Source organism: Monodelphis domestica, chromosome 3, assembly GCF_027887165.1.
Source record: "Monodelphis domestica isolate mMonDom1 chromosome 3, mMonDom1.pri, whole genome shotgun sequence".
NCBI lineage: Eukaryota > Metazoa > Chordata > Mammalia > Didelphimorphia > Didelphidae > Monodelphis > Monodelphis domestica.
In genome coordinates, this window is record NC_077229.1 from 258,918,854 (window position 1) to 258,936,112 (window position 17,259).

At 37.7% G+C, this 17,259-nt stretch overlaps 1 long non-coding RNA gene across 1 annotated transcript in view; it reads right to left on the reverse strand.

The window, feature by feature from the left end:
- The window catches only part of LOC103106451 (uncharacterized), a 40,492-nt gene that overhangs the window by 14,889 nt on the left and 8,344 nt on the right, over positions 1-17,259 (reverse strand). The window lies entirely within an intron of this gene.

Below are 17,259 nucleotides of genomic sequence, written 5' to 3' on the forward strand. Positions count from 1 at the left end.
ACTCTTTGTGACCCATTTGGGCTTTTCTTGGAAAGGATACTAGAGTGGTTTGCCATTTCCTTCTCCAGCTCACTTTACAATTGAGGAAACTGAGGCAAACAGGGTTGGCAATTTCCACCCCCCCAAATACTCTACAATCTACTCACACTAACCCCCTTAATATTCCTCCTACAAGAAATTCCATCTCTCAACACACAGTGCATCTTCACTAACTGTACATCATGCCTGAAAGTCTCCCTATTCACCTCTGCCTCTTGGCTTCCCTAACTAACTTCCTTCAGCATTGGGCTGAAATCTCATCTTCTACAAGAAGCCTTTAAGTGTTTCTTTTTATTTATTTATTTATTTGTTTGTTTGTTTGTTTGTTTTTTACACCTTACCTTCTGTCTTAGAACCAATACATAGTATTGGTTCCAAGGCAGAAGAGTGGTAAGGGCTAGGCAATGGGGGTTAAGTGACTTACTAAGTGTCTGAGGCCACATTTGAACCCAGGATCTCCTGTCTCTAGACCTGGCTCTCAATCCACTGAGCTACCCAACTGCCCCCTGGGGGTTTCTCTTAATGCTGCTGTTTCCCCTCTATGATGACCTCCAATTTCCTCTGTGTCTATTTTGCATTTCTCTAGTTATTTATAGGTAAAATTGTTTGTCTCTTTCCTTAGACTGTGAGCTCCTCAAGGGCAGGATTGTTTACCTTTCTTTGTCTTCCCAGAACTTGGCACAGTGCCTGGCACTTAGTAAGCATTTAATAAATACTTGCTAGCTCACTGACTGACCAATTTACTTAGCCCACAGCTTTGTCTCTCACAAATAAAATGCCTCCCCCCAAAAAAAATTCCTTAGTTGTTCTATATGGATTTGAATCATAAAATAATCTCTTTATAACTATTTGTTAAATGCTTATTATGTATTGCTGGGTCTTATGCTAAGAGCTGAGGATATAAAGAAAAAAGCAAAAAACAAAACCAAAAAAACCAACAGTCCTCAATCCTAAGGAGCTCATGTTGTAATGGAGGAAAAGATATTACAATATAAATACACTAGATAAATACAGAATAGACAGAAAGTAACCTTAAAGGAAATGATGCTAGTCGCTAGAGTCCAGGAAAGGCTTCCTGAAAGAGGAGCTACTTGGGATAATTCTTATAGGAAGCCATAGTTACTAAGAGTCAGAGAGTAGAAGGGAGAGCATTTCAGATATAGGGAATAACCAATCCAACACATGGAAACGGGAATGACTGGCACATAGAAGGTGCTTAATAAATGTTTATTGATTGATTGGCCAATTGAAAGAGAAATAGGACATAATGGTTGAATTGTAGAATGTCTGGATAAGAATTCAATGTAAAACTGAAAAGGTAGTAAGGTTTCAGGTGGAGAAAAGTCTTAAAAACCAGAGGATTGGGGGCAGCTGGGTAGCTCAGTGAATTGAGAGCCAGGCCTACAGATGGGAGGTCCTGGGTTCAAATCTGACCTCAGACACTTCCCAGCTGTGTGACCCTAGGCAAGTCACTTGACCCCCATTGCCTAGCCTTTACCACTCTTTTGCCTTGGAACCAAGATGGAAGATAAGGGTTTAAAAAAAAAACAACAGAGGATTTTGTATATGATTCCAGAGGGGCAGGGAACCACTGAAGTATATATCTGTAAAGAAAATTTTAGTGTTTTGACTTAAATCTAAATGATTGGTAGCCAGGGAAAATTCCCAAATAATAAAATACCCAAGTCAGCTGAGAATTATGGAGATTTTAACTAATATAGAGAGAAGGAATTAAGAGAGAGAGAGAGAGAGAGAGAGAGAGAGAGAGAGAGAGAGAGAGAATTAATTTAAACTGCTCTGGCTCAGGCTGAGCCAGGCAGTAGTTAAAGGCCTTGGCCAAAATGGCCTTCCTGAGCCTAAGGGTAAGGGACTCAGTCTTATCACTCACCATGAGACCATCTTCAAGCTGGGTTCCAGCCCTCCACTGAATGTAGTCTCCTGAACTGAGTTCAGAATAATCTCTTGAACTGACTTTAAGCCTTCTTTTAAAGAGAATTTTCTCTTATGTCACCTCCCCTAAATTTTTACATCTACCAATCATAGTAGGTGCTTTTTTCCAGGACTGCCCATTCTTAGTTCTCACTACTCTTTAGTTCTCACCTTCTCTGGTTAGATTATATCTTCTGAGGTACTTCACACTTCTTTGTTAAGCTTGCCTTTTGTGAGTTACTTGACCTTTTTGTGATTAATTTAACCTTTATAGGTACTTAACACCCTTTTGTATTAGATCTAAAAATAGACTTAGTTTAAGTTCTAGCTTCACTATAAGGTATGAGTTAAGTACTTTCATTGTTCAATCAGGAGTTTACAACTTTATCTTCATGTCTAAGTATGGGTGGAGTAATGTAAAGTTCCCAAGACATTCCTGATTCTTGTTAGACCAAGTATCTCCATTGTTACAATAAGGAAATAGCTAAATCAAATCTTCTAAAGTACAGTCTGAGTAGTTTTTAAGATTCACATAGCATATAGTAGTAATAGTCTCTCGGTAACCGAGGATGATGATTGTCTTTGTGCATTTTCATCTATGATAGATGAGTGTGCACAAAGACACTTGTGCGTGAAGGAGATTTAAGTGGAAAAGTCGATGCACAGAGACAGTCCCACTCTCTTGGCATTGGAAGCCTGGGTTCAGTGACATAAAAAGTCGTTACACCTGGAGACTTCCTCAGCTGCATTGGATGACCATGTTGTCTTTTCTGCTCCAACACGCCCTAAGCACTCCACAATGCTTTGCTGCATCACCATCTCAGCCATTGAACCTTCTTATTGGTTTCTTCCGTCTGTTCCGCTGAAGCAGTCTTCACATGCTAGGTGAGCAAGGCCCTGGTTCACCAGGGGTCTATGACCCGATGGCTACTCTCACAAGGTTTAGCCAGCCTGTCGAAGCCATTGCCCATTTGTAACAGGGATGAGATAGAAACCTTCTCAGTAAGATCAGGAGTGAAATGAGGATGTTCGCTGTCACCAATATTATTTAGTTTTGTATTAAAAATGCTAGCAATGGCAATAAGAAAAGAAAAAGTAATTGAAGGAATCAGGATGGACAAAATCATAATAAAATTATCTGTTTGCAGATGATATGATGGTGTATGTGGAAAATCCTAGAGATTCAACTAAAAAGTTAGTTGGAACTATCAATGATTTTAGTAAGTAGCAGAATATAAATAAACCCACATAAGTCATCAGCATTTCTGTTACTAACAAAGTTGGGTTACTAACAAAGTCCTGCAAGAAGAGATAGAAACACTCCATTTAAAATAACCACAGATAGAATAACATACCTGGGAGTATATGTGCCAAAACAAACCCACAAACTACATGAGCATAATTATTTTTCACAATTAATTTTCACCTTTTACACAAATAAAGTCAGATCTAAACTGGAGATATATTAACTGTTCATGGAAGGGGAGAGCCAATATAATTAATATGACAATCTTACCTAAACTAATCTACTTACTCAAAGTCATCCCAATCAAATCATCAAATATCTTATTAAGCTAAAAGAAAATTTATTTGGAAGGACAAAAGATCAAGAATAGCAAAAGAATTAATGAAAAAAATGTAAAGGAAGGAGGTCTAACAGTACCAAATTTTAAATTGTATTATAAAGCAGTAATTATAAAAACTATTTGATATTGACTAAAAAATAGAAAGATAATTCAATGGAACTGAACAGACATACAACAAACAGTACTAAAAGATTATAGTAGCTTCGTATTTGACAAAACAATGGGAAAACAAGTGAAGGCACTAAATGGAAGATAGATTTTTCAAGAAAATTTGGACTCTCTCCCTGGAACGTTCTGTAATAGATTAGATAATTTGTGTAACTATTTCTAGTTGTGGTAAATGGGTACTCTGGCAGACTAGAGAAATACTAGGGGAACCTCAGAGTTTTTATTTTTTTCTTGGATTTATAGGTGAACTTTCACTTTATCTTTCCAAGATCTAGTTTCTTTATCTTCTTTCTACGCTCTCTCCAAAACATGCCATCCTCATCAAATTCTTTTTATTTTAAACCCTTCCTTTCTGTCTTAGTAACAATTCTAAAACAGAAGGACAAGGGCTAGGCAAATGGAGGTTAAGTGACTTACACAGAATCACACAGCTAGGCAAGATTTGAACTCAGCTTCTCCCCTCCATCACTTTCAAACCCCTTTTTATGTGTTGTCTTCCCCCATTAGAATGCAAATCCCTGGAGGGCAAGACTATTTTGTTTGTGTTTGTATCTCCAGTGCTTAGAACAGTGACTGGCAAATAGTAAGCATTTAATAAATGCCCTATCTATATATCATTGTCAATCTATCCAAGAAGTGTCTTTAAAACTTCATCAAGGGCACATACACATAAAAAGGAAATGAATCAGTTATGTAGCAAGAGTGCCCCAACAGAAAGCCAAAGGACTGATCCATTGGTGTCTTAAATTTTTATTAAATGCCTTTTGGATGAAATGTTTGCAAAAAGACATGGACAAGGAAGAGAAAGTACGGATGAGCGGCAATGTGACCTAACAATATCTGTACCAGTGAGATCATAGAGCTGAGTATCCAAGTGTAGGCTTTACAGAAAACATAGCAACTACTTTAGTTTCTAGAAAAGTGTCAAGAATATAAATCACTTCCTCTCATTTGTCACCTAAAATCAAGCCTGGATATTTTCCATTTGCCTTTATCTACTATGAAAGCTCCTTAAAAACTACTGCTATTGAAGGCCTCCTGGCTAAACCATAGTAACTGTATCCTATTCTATACCTTAGCTAGGAGCCAATTGCTATAAACTATAGCATGTGTCTTGGATCTGTCTTTTCTGTTTTGGACCACAGCTCCAACCAGAACTGTCTTGAATAAGTGAACTGTGAAATAAGTGGAATTCCTATGCCTCTTTACAAAAGGACAAAGTGGCCCTCAATCTCCCCCATGCCCCATGGACATTTAGGGCTGTTCCTAGGAAAAATGAGAAAGGTATCTTCTCTCTATTTATTCCACCATCAAAGTCTGTTTTTAGGTAAGAATCCAATATTAGTCACATATCTTGATACAAATTTTCCAGAGAATTACCTCTCTCAAGGGGTCTCATCAGACATAAGGAGGAGGTGAATGATGTAGTTTTATGGGCCAAGGGGGTCTTCTCAGAAGAGATCTGTTCTACTTAAGCTCAAGCTCCATCACTACCTTTTGCAAAAGTCAATGGAGGAAATTTATGAGTTCATGGTAATTCCCTTCTCATGCCCTACATCAGGCTCACAAAAAAGTGAAAGAATAATTAAACCTGCATCGTAAAGAAGCAGCATGTTTGGAGTTACCTTGATTCCTTACTCTCTCTCACCCCACATAGCCAATCACTTGCAAAGTCCTGTGTATTCTACCTCAACAATATCCCATCCATTCATTTCTATCCACTCACAAGACCACCACCTTAGTTCAGATTCTCATTATTTCTCACCTGAATTATTGTCCTAGCCTCCTAAATGAGTTCCCTACATTAAGACTCTCCTTTCTCCAGTGTACCCTCCACACAATCATCAAACTTATTTTCCTTAAGTTTAGGTCTGACTGTCAATCCCTTGTTCAATAAGTTCCATTAGTTCCCTATTGGTTGTTGTTCTTGCTGAAGAAGACCAAAATAGTATCACAGAGTGGTATCTTTTGTCTGGCACATAAATTGGTTTTAAGTGAGGCAGAGTTGCATAAAGTTGTGGGCACCGAAATCCAATGGAAAGACAAAAGTCAAGATGACTATTCATGGCTTGGGATGAAGTGGATGAACTAGGTTTCTCTGATGTCTCTGGTGGAGCTCTGAGTGCTCCATAGTGCCTACTTCCACTGCTTTCATGGGCTTGGAACAAATTGTTCTCATGTGCCCCTTGGGGGAAGTCTCCATCTTTTTAGTGTAGACATATTCCTAACTCACCAACATGTTTGTAGTTGTTAGCTGCCTTCAACCTTATTTAACCTGCCTACTAAGACTATCTACTAAGACTATCACCACTCTGCATGCTATATAGCTTCTTGGAGCCACAGGTGAGAGCTGGGGGGTAAGTGGAAACCAAAACAGGGATTGGAAAACTCAGTACTAGTCTTCCTGAATACCCCATACATTTAGTTCTTTATCCTATATAACTAGCCAAAACTATAAAACTAATAGGCAGACTGTAAAAATAATAAAGCAATGCATTATTGATTATAAACTGATTTAGGTACTCTGCTTGCTGTGCTTTATAAAGTATCTTTAGTTTTTATCAGTGAAGCTCATAAGTGAACTTCTCTTCAAGGCCAGGCACAAGGACAGTAAGGAGACTCCTGTTGTAAAAAGTAAAATATTTATTGAAAATGTAAGGATAAAAAAGTATGTCCAAACTCTAAGGGATTCTAATTTCACCCAAATAAAACTCCCTGGTTCCGCAAGGAACCAATTCTCCTGTTTCCACAGGCTACACTGATCCTTCCTGATCTGACTAACCCAAATTTTGACTATTCTAAATAAACTAACACTATTATCCTATAATTCTTAACTTTGTCTCCAAGTTACAAAAATAACAAAGGCTAGCTGGCTGAGCCTCAGCAAGAATCAAGTTAGGACTCTGAACCTTAGCAGACTCAGAGTCCAAACCAAAGATCAAGTCTTTCTTTGGTCTTCTAAGAGATAAACCAATTTATAAAAACAGCAATAAATAATCACTAGTGTTTCTCAAGTTGGAAAAGGAAAACACTTGGCTCCTTCAGGTCTTTCCCTCCTTTCCTTCTACCTCAGACAGTGAGAGAGAGAGAAAAGAAGATGTTACCTGCTCCCAGCACTCTGAGAGAGAGTCTCTAACTCTGCCAACTGCCACAGAAAAAACTATTAGATTTGAAACTGACACTCTGTCTCAGCTCTTTTTGAAACTCCAATTCTTTCTCAAGCCAGCTTCTCTACTTCTTATCTCTAAACTAATATAATAAGACTTAACTTCTATCATTTTTTTTACTCCTTATTACCACTAAGATCAAATACAAACATCTCTGTTGGTCACTTAAAGCCCTTCACAACCTGATTCCAACCTACCTTTCCAGCCATCAGTCCTCTCCCCACACTCAAGTCTAAACAACCTGGTCTTCTCTTGTTTTTCACATATAGCACTTTCCTACCTCCATGTCTTTGGACTGGTGGTACCACATGAATTAAATTAACTCCTTCTCTCCCCATCTTAGAATTTTTAGCCTCCTATTTGAGCCTTGTCCTGATACTTGATCCAATTGCTAGTACCTCTCAACCCAACCCCAACCCCCCAACTCATACATTTCTTCTATATTTTGCATATACTTATAAATGTATGTTTTATTTCCCCCTACAAAATGTAGACTCTTTGAAGACAAGGGACTGTTTCATTTTTGTATCCCCATTGTCTAGCACAGTGTCTGGCACATTAATAAATTGTGTTGATTGTTTGATTGAGGATAAAGCATGAATAACTCTGAATTCAAGTACATGGTTCTACTACTAACAACTTATATGACCTTGGGCAAGCCATAGGTCTTTTAGTGTGTTATAGTCATGAGGACTTTTGGTGGCCTTACTCTTCCTCATCTGTGAAATGTCAAAGTTTAGCTTTAGTGATTTCCAAAGTCTCTTCCACCTTTAAAAATTCTATAATTCCAAGACTCGGGCCTCATGCGTCAATACTTGAAGAGTAGTATGACTAAATCAAGCAATTAGCCAAAAGGCAGAAAAATAAAGTGGAACAAGTCAAGAGACATCTGTAATGCAAGAATAATTTAGAGTTAAAAAGTGAAGTTGGGTAAGATGCCAATGTTAGTGGTGGGAATCTTATCCTATTACTTTCTGGAGTGACAGCTTATGCTGGCCAGAATTCTGCCCTGTTTGAAGTTTAGAGTAAGAATTTGAAGAAGACCATAAAAGAGATATTGTAGTCAAAGACAGGAAGCGATTAGGACATGGATAAGAATTTCAGTGGAGGCAGGGTGAAGATTAGACTGTATTTTGGCCATGTTTCTGCCCTGGTAATAAACAGACTCAAAGACAATCGTTCTGTGGGAGGAAGATAGGAAGTCTGTGGATAAGAATGGATCCAAGATTGCTTTATTCAGTAGCAGTTATGCCAAAGAGGGTAATAATGGTATTTGATACTTTGGATCACATTGATTTTTGTTTGGGAAGTTTTCTGGTTTTTTTTTTTCATGCCCAAAGAAAGCCTCCATTTTGAAGCCCTTAATAGCCACAAGATACTGGATAATTGATGGGTTCTTAAAGATACAAAGCAAGTAAGGAGAACTGAAGAACAAAATCACAAAACTGCTTGATTTGGTGTTATCTCCACAAAAGTGAATGAACTTGCAAAAGTGCCAAAGGATACCAGGAACATTTAGCATGGCAGACTAAGAAAACTTGCCCCTGATACCTTATTTTTGGATAATGGTCATATATTTCAAAGAGAAGAAAAGGTGAATCCAAGTTTAAGGCTCAGAGAGCAGAAAAAAATGACTGGCTAGAAATAAGACTATTAGATATGAATAGACATGAAAATGATAACCCCTTCCTCAAAGTACTCAGAGTAATCCAACTTTTTTTATAAATGTATTTATTAGGGCAACTAGGTGGCTCAGTAGATTGAGAGCCAGACCTAGAAGTGAGAGGTCCTGGGTTCAAATATGACTTCAAACACTTCTTAACTGTGTAACCCTGACCAAGTCATTTAACCCCCATTACTTAGCCCTTAGTGCTCTTCTGCCTAAGACAGAAGGTATTTTAAAATACTAAAAAATAAAATTAAATAAATGTATTTATTTTCTACATGCATTTATGTCACTCCCACTCTCCCCTCCCCCACAACTGAACAACAATAACAACAAAATGAAAAACAAAAACCTTCATCATAAACATGTATTTCAAATTTTAAAAATTCCCACATTAGCCCTGCTGCAAAATATAGGTTTTACTGTACATTTTAGCTTTAGGTGGATGATGTGTTTAGTCTTCAGTCTTTTGGATTTGTGGTTTGTCATTTCAGTAATCAGAATTCTAAAGTCTTTCAAAGTTGTTTTCTCTGCAATGTTATTATCATTGTGGAAATTATTCACCTAGTTTCAGGGCAAGTCATTGTTGAATGGAAGTAGAAATAATTCCAAGGTTGAAAGGAAAAAAAAAGAATTATGTGTTCTCTTGAGAAAGAAAGTCTCATATTTAGTTAATACCAAGGGATGTAGAATACAGCTCTACAATTCTAGGAATGACACAGATACATTTACAGTATGAACCAACCAATCCTTTGCTTCCTGTTCCTCAACAACAACAACAACAACAAAAACACCTCATCTCTTTTCACACCAGAAATCATCCATTGATGCAATCAAAATTTTAGTTGATTCACAGCTATGAACAGATCCAAGATGGACCTAAGTATTCTGCAAAATAAGTCAATGATAATCTATAATGAAGAGGTCCCCTTAAGGGTCCCACATCACTGGGATTGCCAGCCTGGACCCCTACTGCTCTGACTAACAAAGGGATGCCAAATAGCCATTTGGGGGTACGTAGCTTACTACTGTCAAGGCATGGAGATCCTGAGGTGAATCCAGGCAACCTCTTCCCAACCAGCTTTATCAGCAGATCTCCTCTCATTGTCTGATACTCTGCCTGGATTCATTTGCAAATATTTAGCAAACCTCCACTCCCTGTCACTTTCTGTATCTTCTGGACTTAACATCTCAGACTATTCTACAACCCCTTCTGTCTACTCTCAAATACAGATTCCTCCTCCTCTTTCTTCTCCATCTCCTCCTCTTTCTCCTTCCCTTCCTCCTCCCCCTCCTCCTTCTTCTTCTCCTCTTCCTTCTCATCATCATCATCATCATCAATAACATTTATATAATATCATAAGCCAAGCACTTTACATTTATTGTCTCATTTGAGCCTCCCAACAACCTAGGAGGTAGTATTATTATTATCCACATTTTACCGCTGAGGAAACTGAGGCAACATGATAATATTAAGTAGTTTGCCCAAGGTCACCTAGCTAGCAAGTATTCAGCCTCAAGGCTGAATTCAAACTCATATCTTCCTATCTGGAATATTCTCCTCCCTCCTCTCTGATGACTGACCTCCCTGGTTTCCTTTAAGTACCAACTAAAATCCCACCTTCTAAAGGAAACTGCCCCCAACCCTTCTTAATTCTAGTGCCTTCCCTCTGTACGTAGCTTGCTTTCTATATATATATATATACATATATATATATATATATATTTGTATGTTGTCTCCCTGTTTATGTTATAAGCTCTTTGAGAGCAGAACCGTCTTTTGTCTCTTTTCATATCTCCAGTGCTATTAGCATAGTATCTGGCATATAGTAGGTGATTAATAAATTTTAATTGATTAATTGATTGATTTGCCATTTGATTTTGAGCTCCTTGAAGGCAGGGACCACTTTTTTTGCCTCTTTTCTGATCCCCAGTACTTAGCCCAGTGCCTGCCATGTAGTAAGTAGTTAATAAATGTTGATTGGTTGGTGGATTGATTGACTCCAGGACCAGCGCTCTATCCACTGCACCATCTCACTACCACAAACTGAATCAATAGAAGCAGTACCTATATCACAGTGATACCAAAGAGTACTTGAAGGGTTAAAGGGTTGCTCAATCCTGCCATTAACACTGCCACTCCTTTGACTCTAAATGAAAAATTAATGGTTTGTGGATGTCATATGTAACTAGCTCAATGAACAAATTTCTAGGAAACCTTTTAAGATTCATAAGCTATTTGCCCATTTCAAATTTAAAATCAGCTACTGTTGTGTTCCCATTAAGTAGATTGAACCATAAATCAGGTTCAAGCTATATTTTGATATCCTTTAGTAGTATTTGAAATGTTATCAAGATAAGACAGCCCCCTTGAAAGTTATTGTGGAATAAGCAGACAAGCAAATGTGAAATGTCCACTGGCCAAATAGCAATGGAATTTGAGTGGAAAATTGATTTCAGAACACTATGATGCAGCTCGTGACTGAGGATACCCAGGTCATGAGAGGAGCATTTGTTTCACCGCCCTCCCTCATTAAAAGTCATTTCATTTAGAGAACATTCCTATGAAGCAATGAGGATTAAATGTCTTCATTAAGAAATTAAATGTCCTCAACTTTCTTCCCCAAGACCACACACTGAGTCAGTGACAGTGGAATTTGGAAATATACATATTTATCTATTTGTGCAAGGTCTATGATTATACTTCTTTAACCCAGGGGAAGGTCATGGCATCAACTTCAGATCACTGTGGAATTGCCAACTCTTGGTGGAGAGCTAAAGAAAAGCTAAAGGAAGGAAAGCAGAATGAATCAGATCCACCAAATGGAGGGATACCAAATTTGGCAGTGAATACAAAGATTTAAGCCTTTTTTTTCTCAAATCAGCTAAAATTCAGAAATATTTCTCTATTAGATTGTTTATTTTAATAATGTTTATGGTGATAATTAAGGTGTAGTATCCCTAGCCAGCACACACTGGAGAAAAATTATTTTAACTACTCTAGGTATATGGTAGGACATCTGGAAGGCTGAACAAGTCTTCACATCTTGCTGTTTTTTCATTAATGACTGCTCTCTTTCTTTTCTCCAAGTTATTGGACCCAGTCCTTATTTCTTTTCCAAATGGTTTGAATTTGGCCCTTGCCTTTCTCTGGCCACACTAGATACCTACAGCTTTAGTGCTGAGGAAAGAAACACTACTATTCCTGAAATGTGGACTAAATTGTTTTTCCCACTATTAGGCCTCTTAACTAGAGTCTTGATTGGCCAGAACACTCTTTATTCTGGGCAAGAATTTTTGCATACAAAGCAACAAATGAAGCTGTGGTTGTGGGAGAAAGTAACCCTTCTCCTTCAACTCCTTTCTCATTACACAATCATCTTTCAGCACAGTTTTGTGGTAAAGGGTGACACACAGTTGGATGGTAGGAAGCAACCAGCCATGCTCATTTGAGCCTGGCTTAGCATGAAGGGCAGCTCTGAGTGGACATCTTTGATGGATATGTTGAAGGTCTTACTGAAGAATTACCGATTTTTACAAATGAAACACTGGGATAAATTACCTCACCCAGTGTTGATTATGGCCAAATACAAGAATTTCCTTTGAATGATGAAAGCACAGAAATATCTTTGCTGTTACGAAGTTTTCCTCCCACAAAAAAAAAATGGAGAGGGGGGCCTCAAATGGTTCAGCCTCAAGAAAACAACTAAAAGCATGTGATGGAAATAGCCTTCATGCTCCTGTCCCTCCCTTCCCTGATTCCATATGCTGGCCAAGGAATGCCTTTCACTGCACATGGAGTGCAGTATAGAAAGAACAAGAATGAGACTTAATCATTCTAAAAATCTACAGGTTCTAACTCTCTACTGGTTTGGGGAGTGGAGGGAAAAGGGAGAGGTAATTGTCTTTCTCTAGTCTGAGACAGCAGATAAAGCACTAATCCTGGAGTCAGAAAGACTTGAGTTCAATTTGAGCCTCAAATATTCTTTGGCAGCATTATCCTGATCAAGTCACTTAACTCTTCAAAATTTCTTCAAAATTGGAATAGATGAATTCCCTATTACTTAAAGTCTTCTGTAGATTACTGAATAACCCCTTGTTGGAGATAATATAAACAAAATTCATGCTTCAGAATAGGCTACATTAGATGATCTTGGAGGTCCCTTTTTAGCTCCACAATTCTTTTTTCTTACCAATTACATGTAATAACAAATTTCCACATAAGTTTTCCAAAGCAATATGATCCAAATTGTAAACTTCCCTCGTTCTCTCCCCACTCTTGAAGCTGGCAAGAATTCAATCTGGGTTGTAAATGTATTATCACACAAAATATATTTCCATATTGTTTATTTTTATAAGTGGATAATATTATAAAACCAAAACCTATACCCAAATAAACAAGTGAAAAATCAGGTGCTTTCATCTGCATTCCTACTCCAACAGTCTTTCTCTGGAGGTGCAGACAGCATTCTTTGTCTTAAGTCCCTCAGAATTGTCCTGGATCATTGTATTGTAGAGAGTAGCTAAGTCTATCATAGTTGATCATTCCACAATATTGCTGTTACTATATACAATGTTCTCCTGTTTCTGATGATTTCACTCTGCATCAGTTCACATGGGCCTTTCCAGCTCTTTCTGAAATCATCCTCTTCATCATTCCTTACAGTACAATAGTATTCCATCACAATTCTAGACCACGATTTATTCAGCCATTCCCCAATTGATGGATATCCATGCAGTTTCCAATTCTTTGCCACCAAAAAAAAAAAGCAATTATAAATATTTTTGTACAAGCAGATCCTTTCCACTTTTTTTTAACTATTTGAAATGCAGATCTAGTAGTGGTATTACTGGATCAAAAGGTATGCATTGTTTTATGGCCCTTTGGGTATAACTCCAAATCACCCTCCAGAATGGTTGAATCAGTTCACAACTCCACCAGCAATGCATTAATGTCCCACCTTTGCTACATCCTCTCTAACATTTTCCATTTTCCTTACAGCCATATTGGCCAATTTGATATATGTGAGATGGTACCTCAAATTTGTTTTAATTTTTAGCTCAGCAATTCTATGAACTATCATTTTGCACACTTGGAAATTAGTACTGAGTCTCCATAACGGGCATTTCCACGTGTTATTAGAAAGGGTTCCCTGCTTTTCAGTAAAGTCTAAGACATATTTCCATACTTCAATGAGATGCTAAACACTTCAATATGGGAATTGCTTCTATCAGTGTAGATTTCAACCCACCCACTACTTCTTTTCCTGTGTGATTTTTGTCCATTCTCCACAGGTCTCTTACAGAGCATCCACAATATGCTGAAGCCTTCCTCTAGGGCTTTTCACAAGTCAAAGGTAAAAAATGGAACACTGAGGTTGTGCATCTGTTGTCTCTCACTTGCAGCACATAATCAGGGTACTTCCTTTTCTGAACATAGATTTCCATTAATTACATACCTTATACCACTTCTCAAGAATAGTGCATCACTGAAAATATACTGAAGCTTGCTTGTGCCCACCATACATTTCTCCATTGTCCTTTCAATCACATGCAATATTAAGTCCCCAAAGAACATGGCATTCCAAGATTCATAATCATAGCCATCGAACATGGGGAAATTTTGTGTTGAAAAAATGAGTCTTTTTCACATGCCCAGAGCCACTTCTGTGCTATCCTTACCTATCCAAAGATCATTCTCCTTGAAAAAGAAAACAGAAATAAAGAAATAGTTGTTTATTTATCATCTCATCTTGCCCAGATAGCAGGCCTAACTCTTCTTTGATTTTAAGTGTCGGTGTCTGGAGGCAAATTTGAAATTAGGTCTTTCTGACTGCAGGCCCAATACTCTATCCACTGAGATCCACTGCTTCACTATGTGAACCTTAAAAATTCTCAGACCCTACTTCATAAGGTTTGGTTAAGACCATTCCCCATTTAAACAATTGTGGCATTTAAAAGAGTGGGAGACATAAACTGTAAGAGTTAAAATAGTTGAAGACTTAAATTGTAGTAGATATAAGAGTGGATGAGTAAATTGTGACTGCAGAAAATATGTTTTCACTACAGTGTCTTGTTTTTAAATCAATATATATAAGGTGGTTGCCAGGGAAATATTCCCAATTATGAATATACCCAAGCCAACTGGGTTTTATAGAGATTTTAATTAATACAAATGAGGAATTAAAGAAAAAGAGAAAGAGAGAAAAAGAGGGAATAATGAGAAAGGGATAAGCCGGCCCTGGCCAGTCCTGGCCAACCCAGGCCTAAGTCCTAAAAGAAAAGATCAGTCAGTCCTTTATCACTCACCACAAGATCTGTCCAAGCAAGGAATCTAGTGACACCAGGCCAGCTCCATCTCGGCTGACTTCACCAGCTCAATCCTGAATCTGAAATGTCTCCAAGAGAGTCTCGAGAGAGACCCTTCAAGGCAGCCTTTCCCAGCTGACTGAGCCCTGAGAGAGCTTTTCGTCTCCTTTTAAAGGGCATTTTCTCCTATGTCACCTCCCCTAAGTTCTTGCATCTACCAATCACAGTAGACATTTTTCAAAGGACAGACCATTCTTAGTCCACACCTAAGAAGGTGTGGATTTTTTGAGTAATTCACACCAGGAAAGCTCTGAGTAAGTTTCTCAGCTCTTTGTTCCTTGTAAATTCACAAGTTGCTTGACCTTTATAGGTACTTAGCTTAAGAACTTTTTCCCTTATTATAAGTATGGGTTTAAGTACTTTTCATTGTTCAGAAAAGCGTTTACAACTTTATCTTCCCCTAAAGTATGTTTAAGTATGTGTGGAATAAGGTCAGAGTTCTCACATTCCTGATCAAGTACCGTCATTGTTTAAAATGGGGAATGGTCTTAACCAAATATTCTAAGGTAGAGTCTGAGAATCTTTTAACATTCACAAGTCTGAGAAATTTCAAGATTCACACAATGAAGGGACTTAGATCAGGAATGTGAGACCTCTACTCCACCCCTACTTAAGCCTGCTTTAGGGGAAGAAACTCCTTGCTGAACAATGAAAAGTACTTAAATCCATACTTATAGTAAGGCAAAAGTTCTTAAGCTGTGCCTGTTTTTAGATCTAATACAAAAGGGTGCTAGATACCTATAAAGGTCAGGCAACTTGTGAAGTTACAAGGAGTAAAGAGGTGAGAACTTACTCAGGCGTGAATTACTCAAAAGTTTAGCCTTCTTAGGTGTGAATTAAGAATGGTCTGTCCTTTGGAAAACATCTACTGTGATTGGTAGATGTGAGAACTTAGGGGAGGTGACATAGGAGAAAATTCCCTTTAAAAGGCGAGGAAAAGCTGCCTTGAAGGAGAGTGTCAAAGGAACTCTCTCTGGAGATGGCAGCTGGCCAAAGCTGAACTGGTCTCTCTCTGAACACTAGAATCCTTGCTTGGATAAATCTTGTGGTGAGTGGATAAAAGACTGACTGATCTCTCTCTCTCTCTTAGGGCTTGGGCCTGGGCTGGCCTGGGCTGGCCTGGGCCGATCTATCTTTTTCTCATTATTTCCTTTTCTCTCTCTCTCCCTTTCTTTAATACCTCATTTGTATGAATTAAAATCTCTATAAAACCAAACTGACTTGGGTATATTTAATAATTGGGAATTTTTCCCTGGCGACCACCTTATATTTGATTTAAAACAAGATACTGTCTTGAAACCATATTTTCTGCAGTCACAATTTAAGCCAAAACACTCTTTTAACTGCCACAGTTTATGTCTTCCACTATTTTAATTATTACAACTACCTAATTATTACAACATACCTAAACACAAATTCATTCCTTACAACATACCTCAAAATTGGTCATACAGCCTTTATTGAAGGCATAAAGTGAAGATGATTCCATATCTTCTTAAGGCAGCTTATTCTAATTTTAGAATTTAGTTTGCATCTTTAAAAAATTATGTTATGGATTGTGGTTAGGTTCTAATGTTAGTCCATAACATACAATAGTCATAATGTACTGGAAATATTATCAGTGTGCAGTGAAAAATAGAAAATAAGAATAGAATCAAAGAGATTTAGAATCATAGAGGTCATCCCAACTTGCTAATTCATTTGTAAATTGGGAAAATGAGGGCCAAGATGGGATAAATAATATATAAATATATAAATAAATATATAAATAAAATAACTTGTCCCAAGTTATTCCTTCTTCAACCCTATCTGCTGACTTCCTTTAAGATCCAATTAAAATCCCATTTTTCTTTTACAGGAAATCTCCCTTAATTCCTCTTTATTCTAGTGTCTTCAGTTTGTTAATTATTTCCTAATTATCCTATATATATAACTTGCTTTTTTTTAATCCTTACCTTCCATCTTAGAATCAGTACTGTGTATTGTTTCAAGCAGAACATCAGTAAAAGCTAGTCAATGGGAATTGTGACTTGCCCAGGGTCATAAAATTAGGAAGTGTCTGAGGCCAAATTTGAACCCAAGACCTCTCATCTCTAAGTCTGGCTCTCAATCCACTAAGCCACCCAGCCAACCCCTTTATAGTTTGCTTTGTATATAATTGTTTGCATGCTCTCTCCCTTATTAAATTGTTCCTTGAAGTAGGAATTTTGAGCTAGAATACAGCTGTTCCAGGGAATCTAGAAATATAGAGCTGCTCTCACAGGAAAGAGAATGGCCATAGTCTGTTGGGAACTGTGGAGAACTAAAGAAAATATACCTTATAGGTCAAATATTG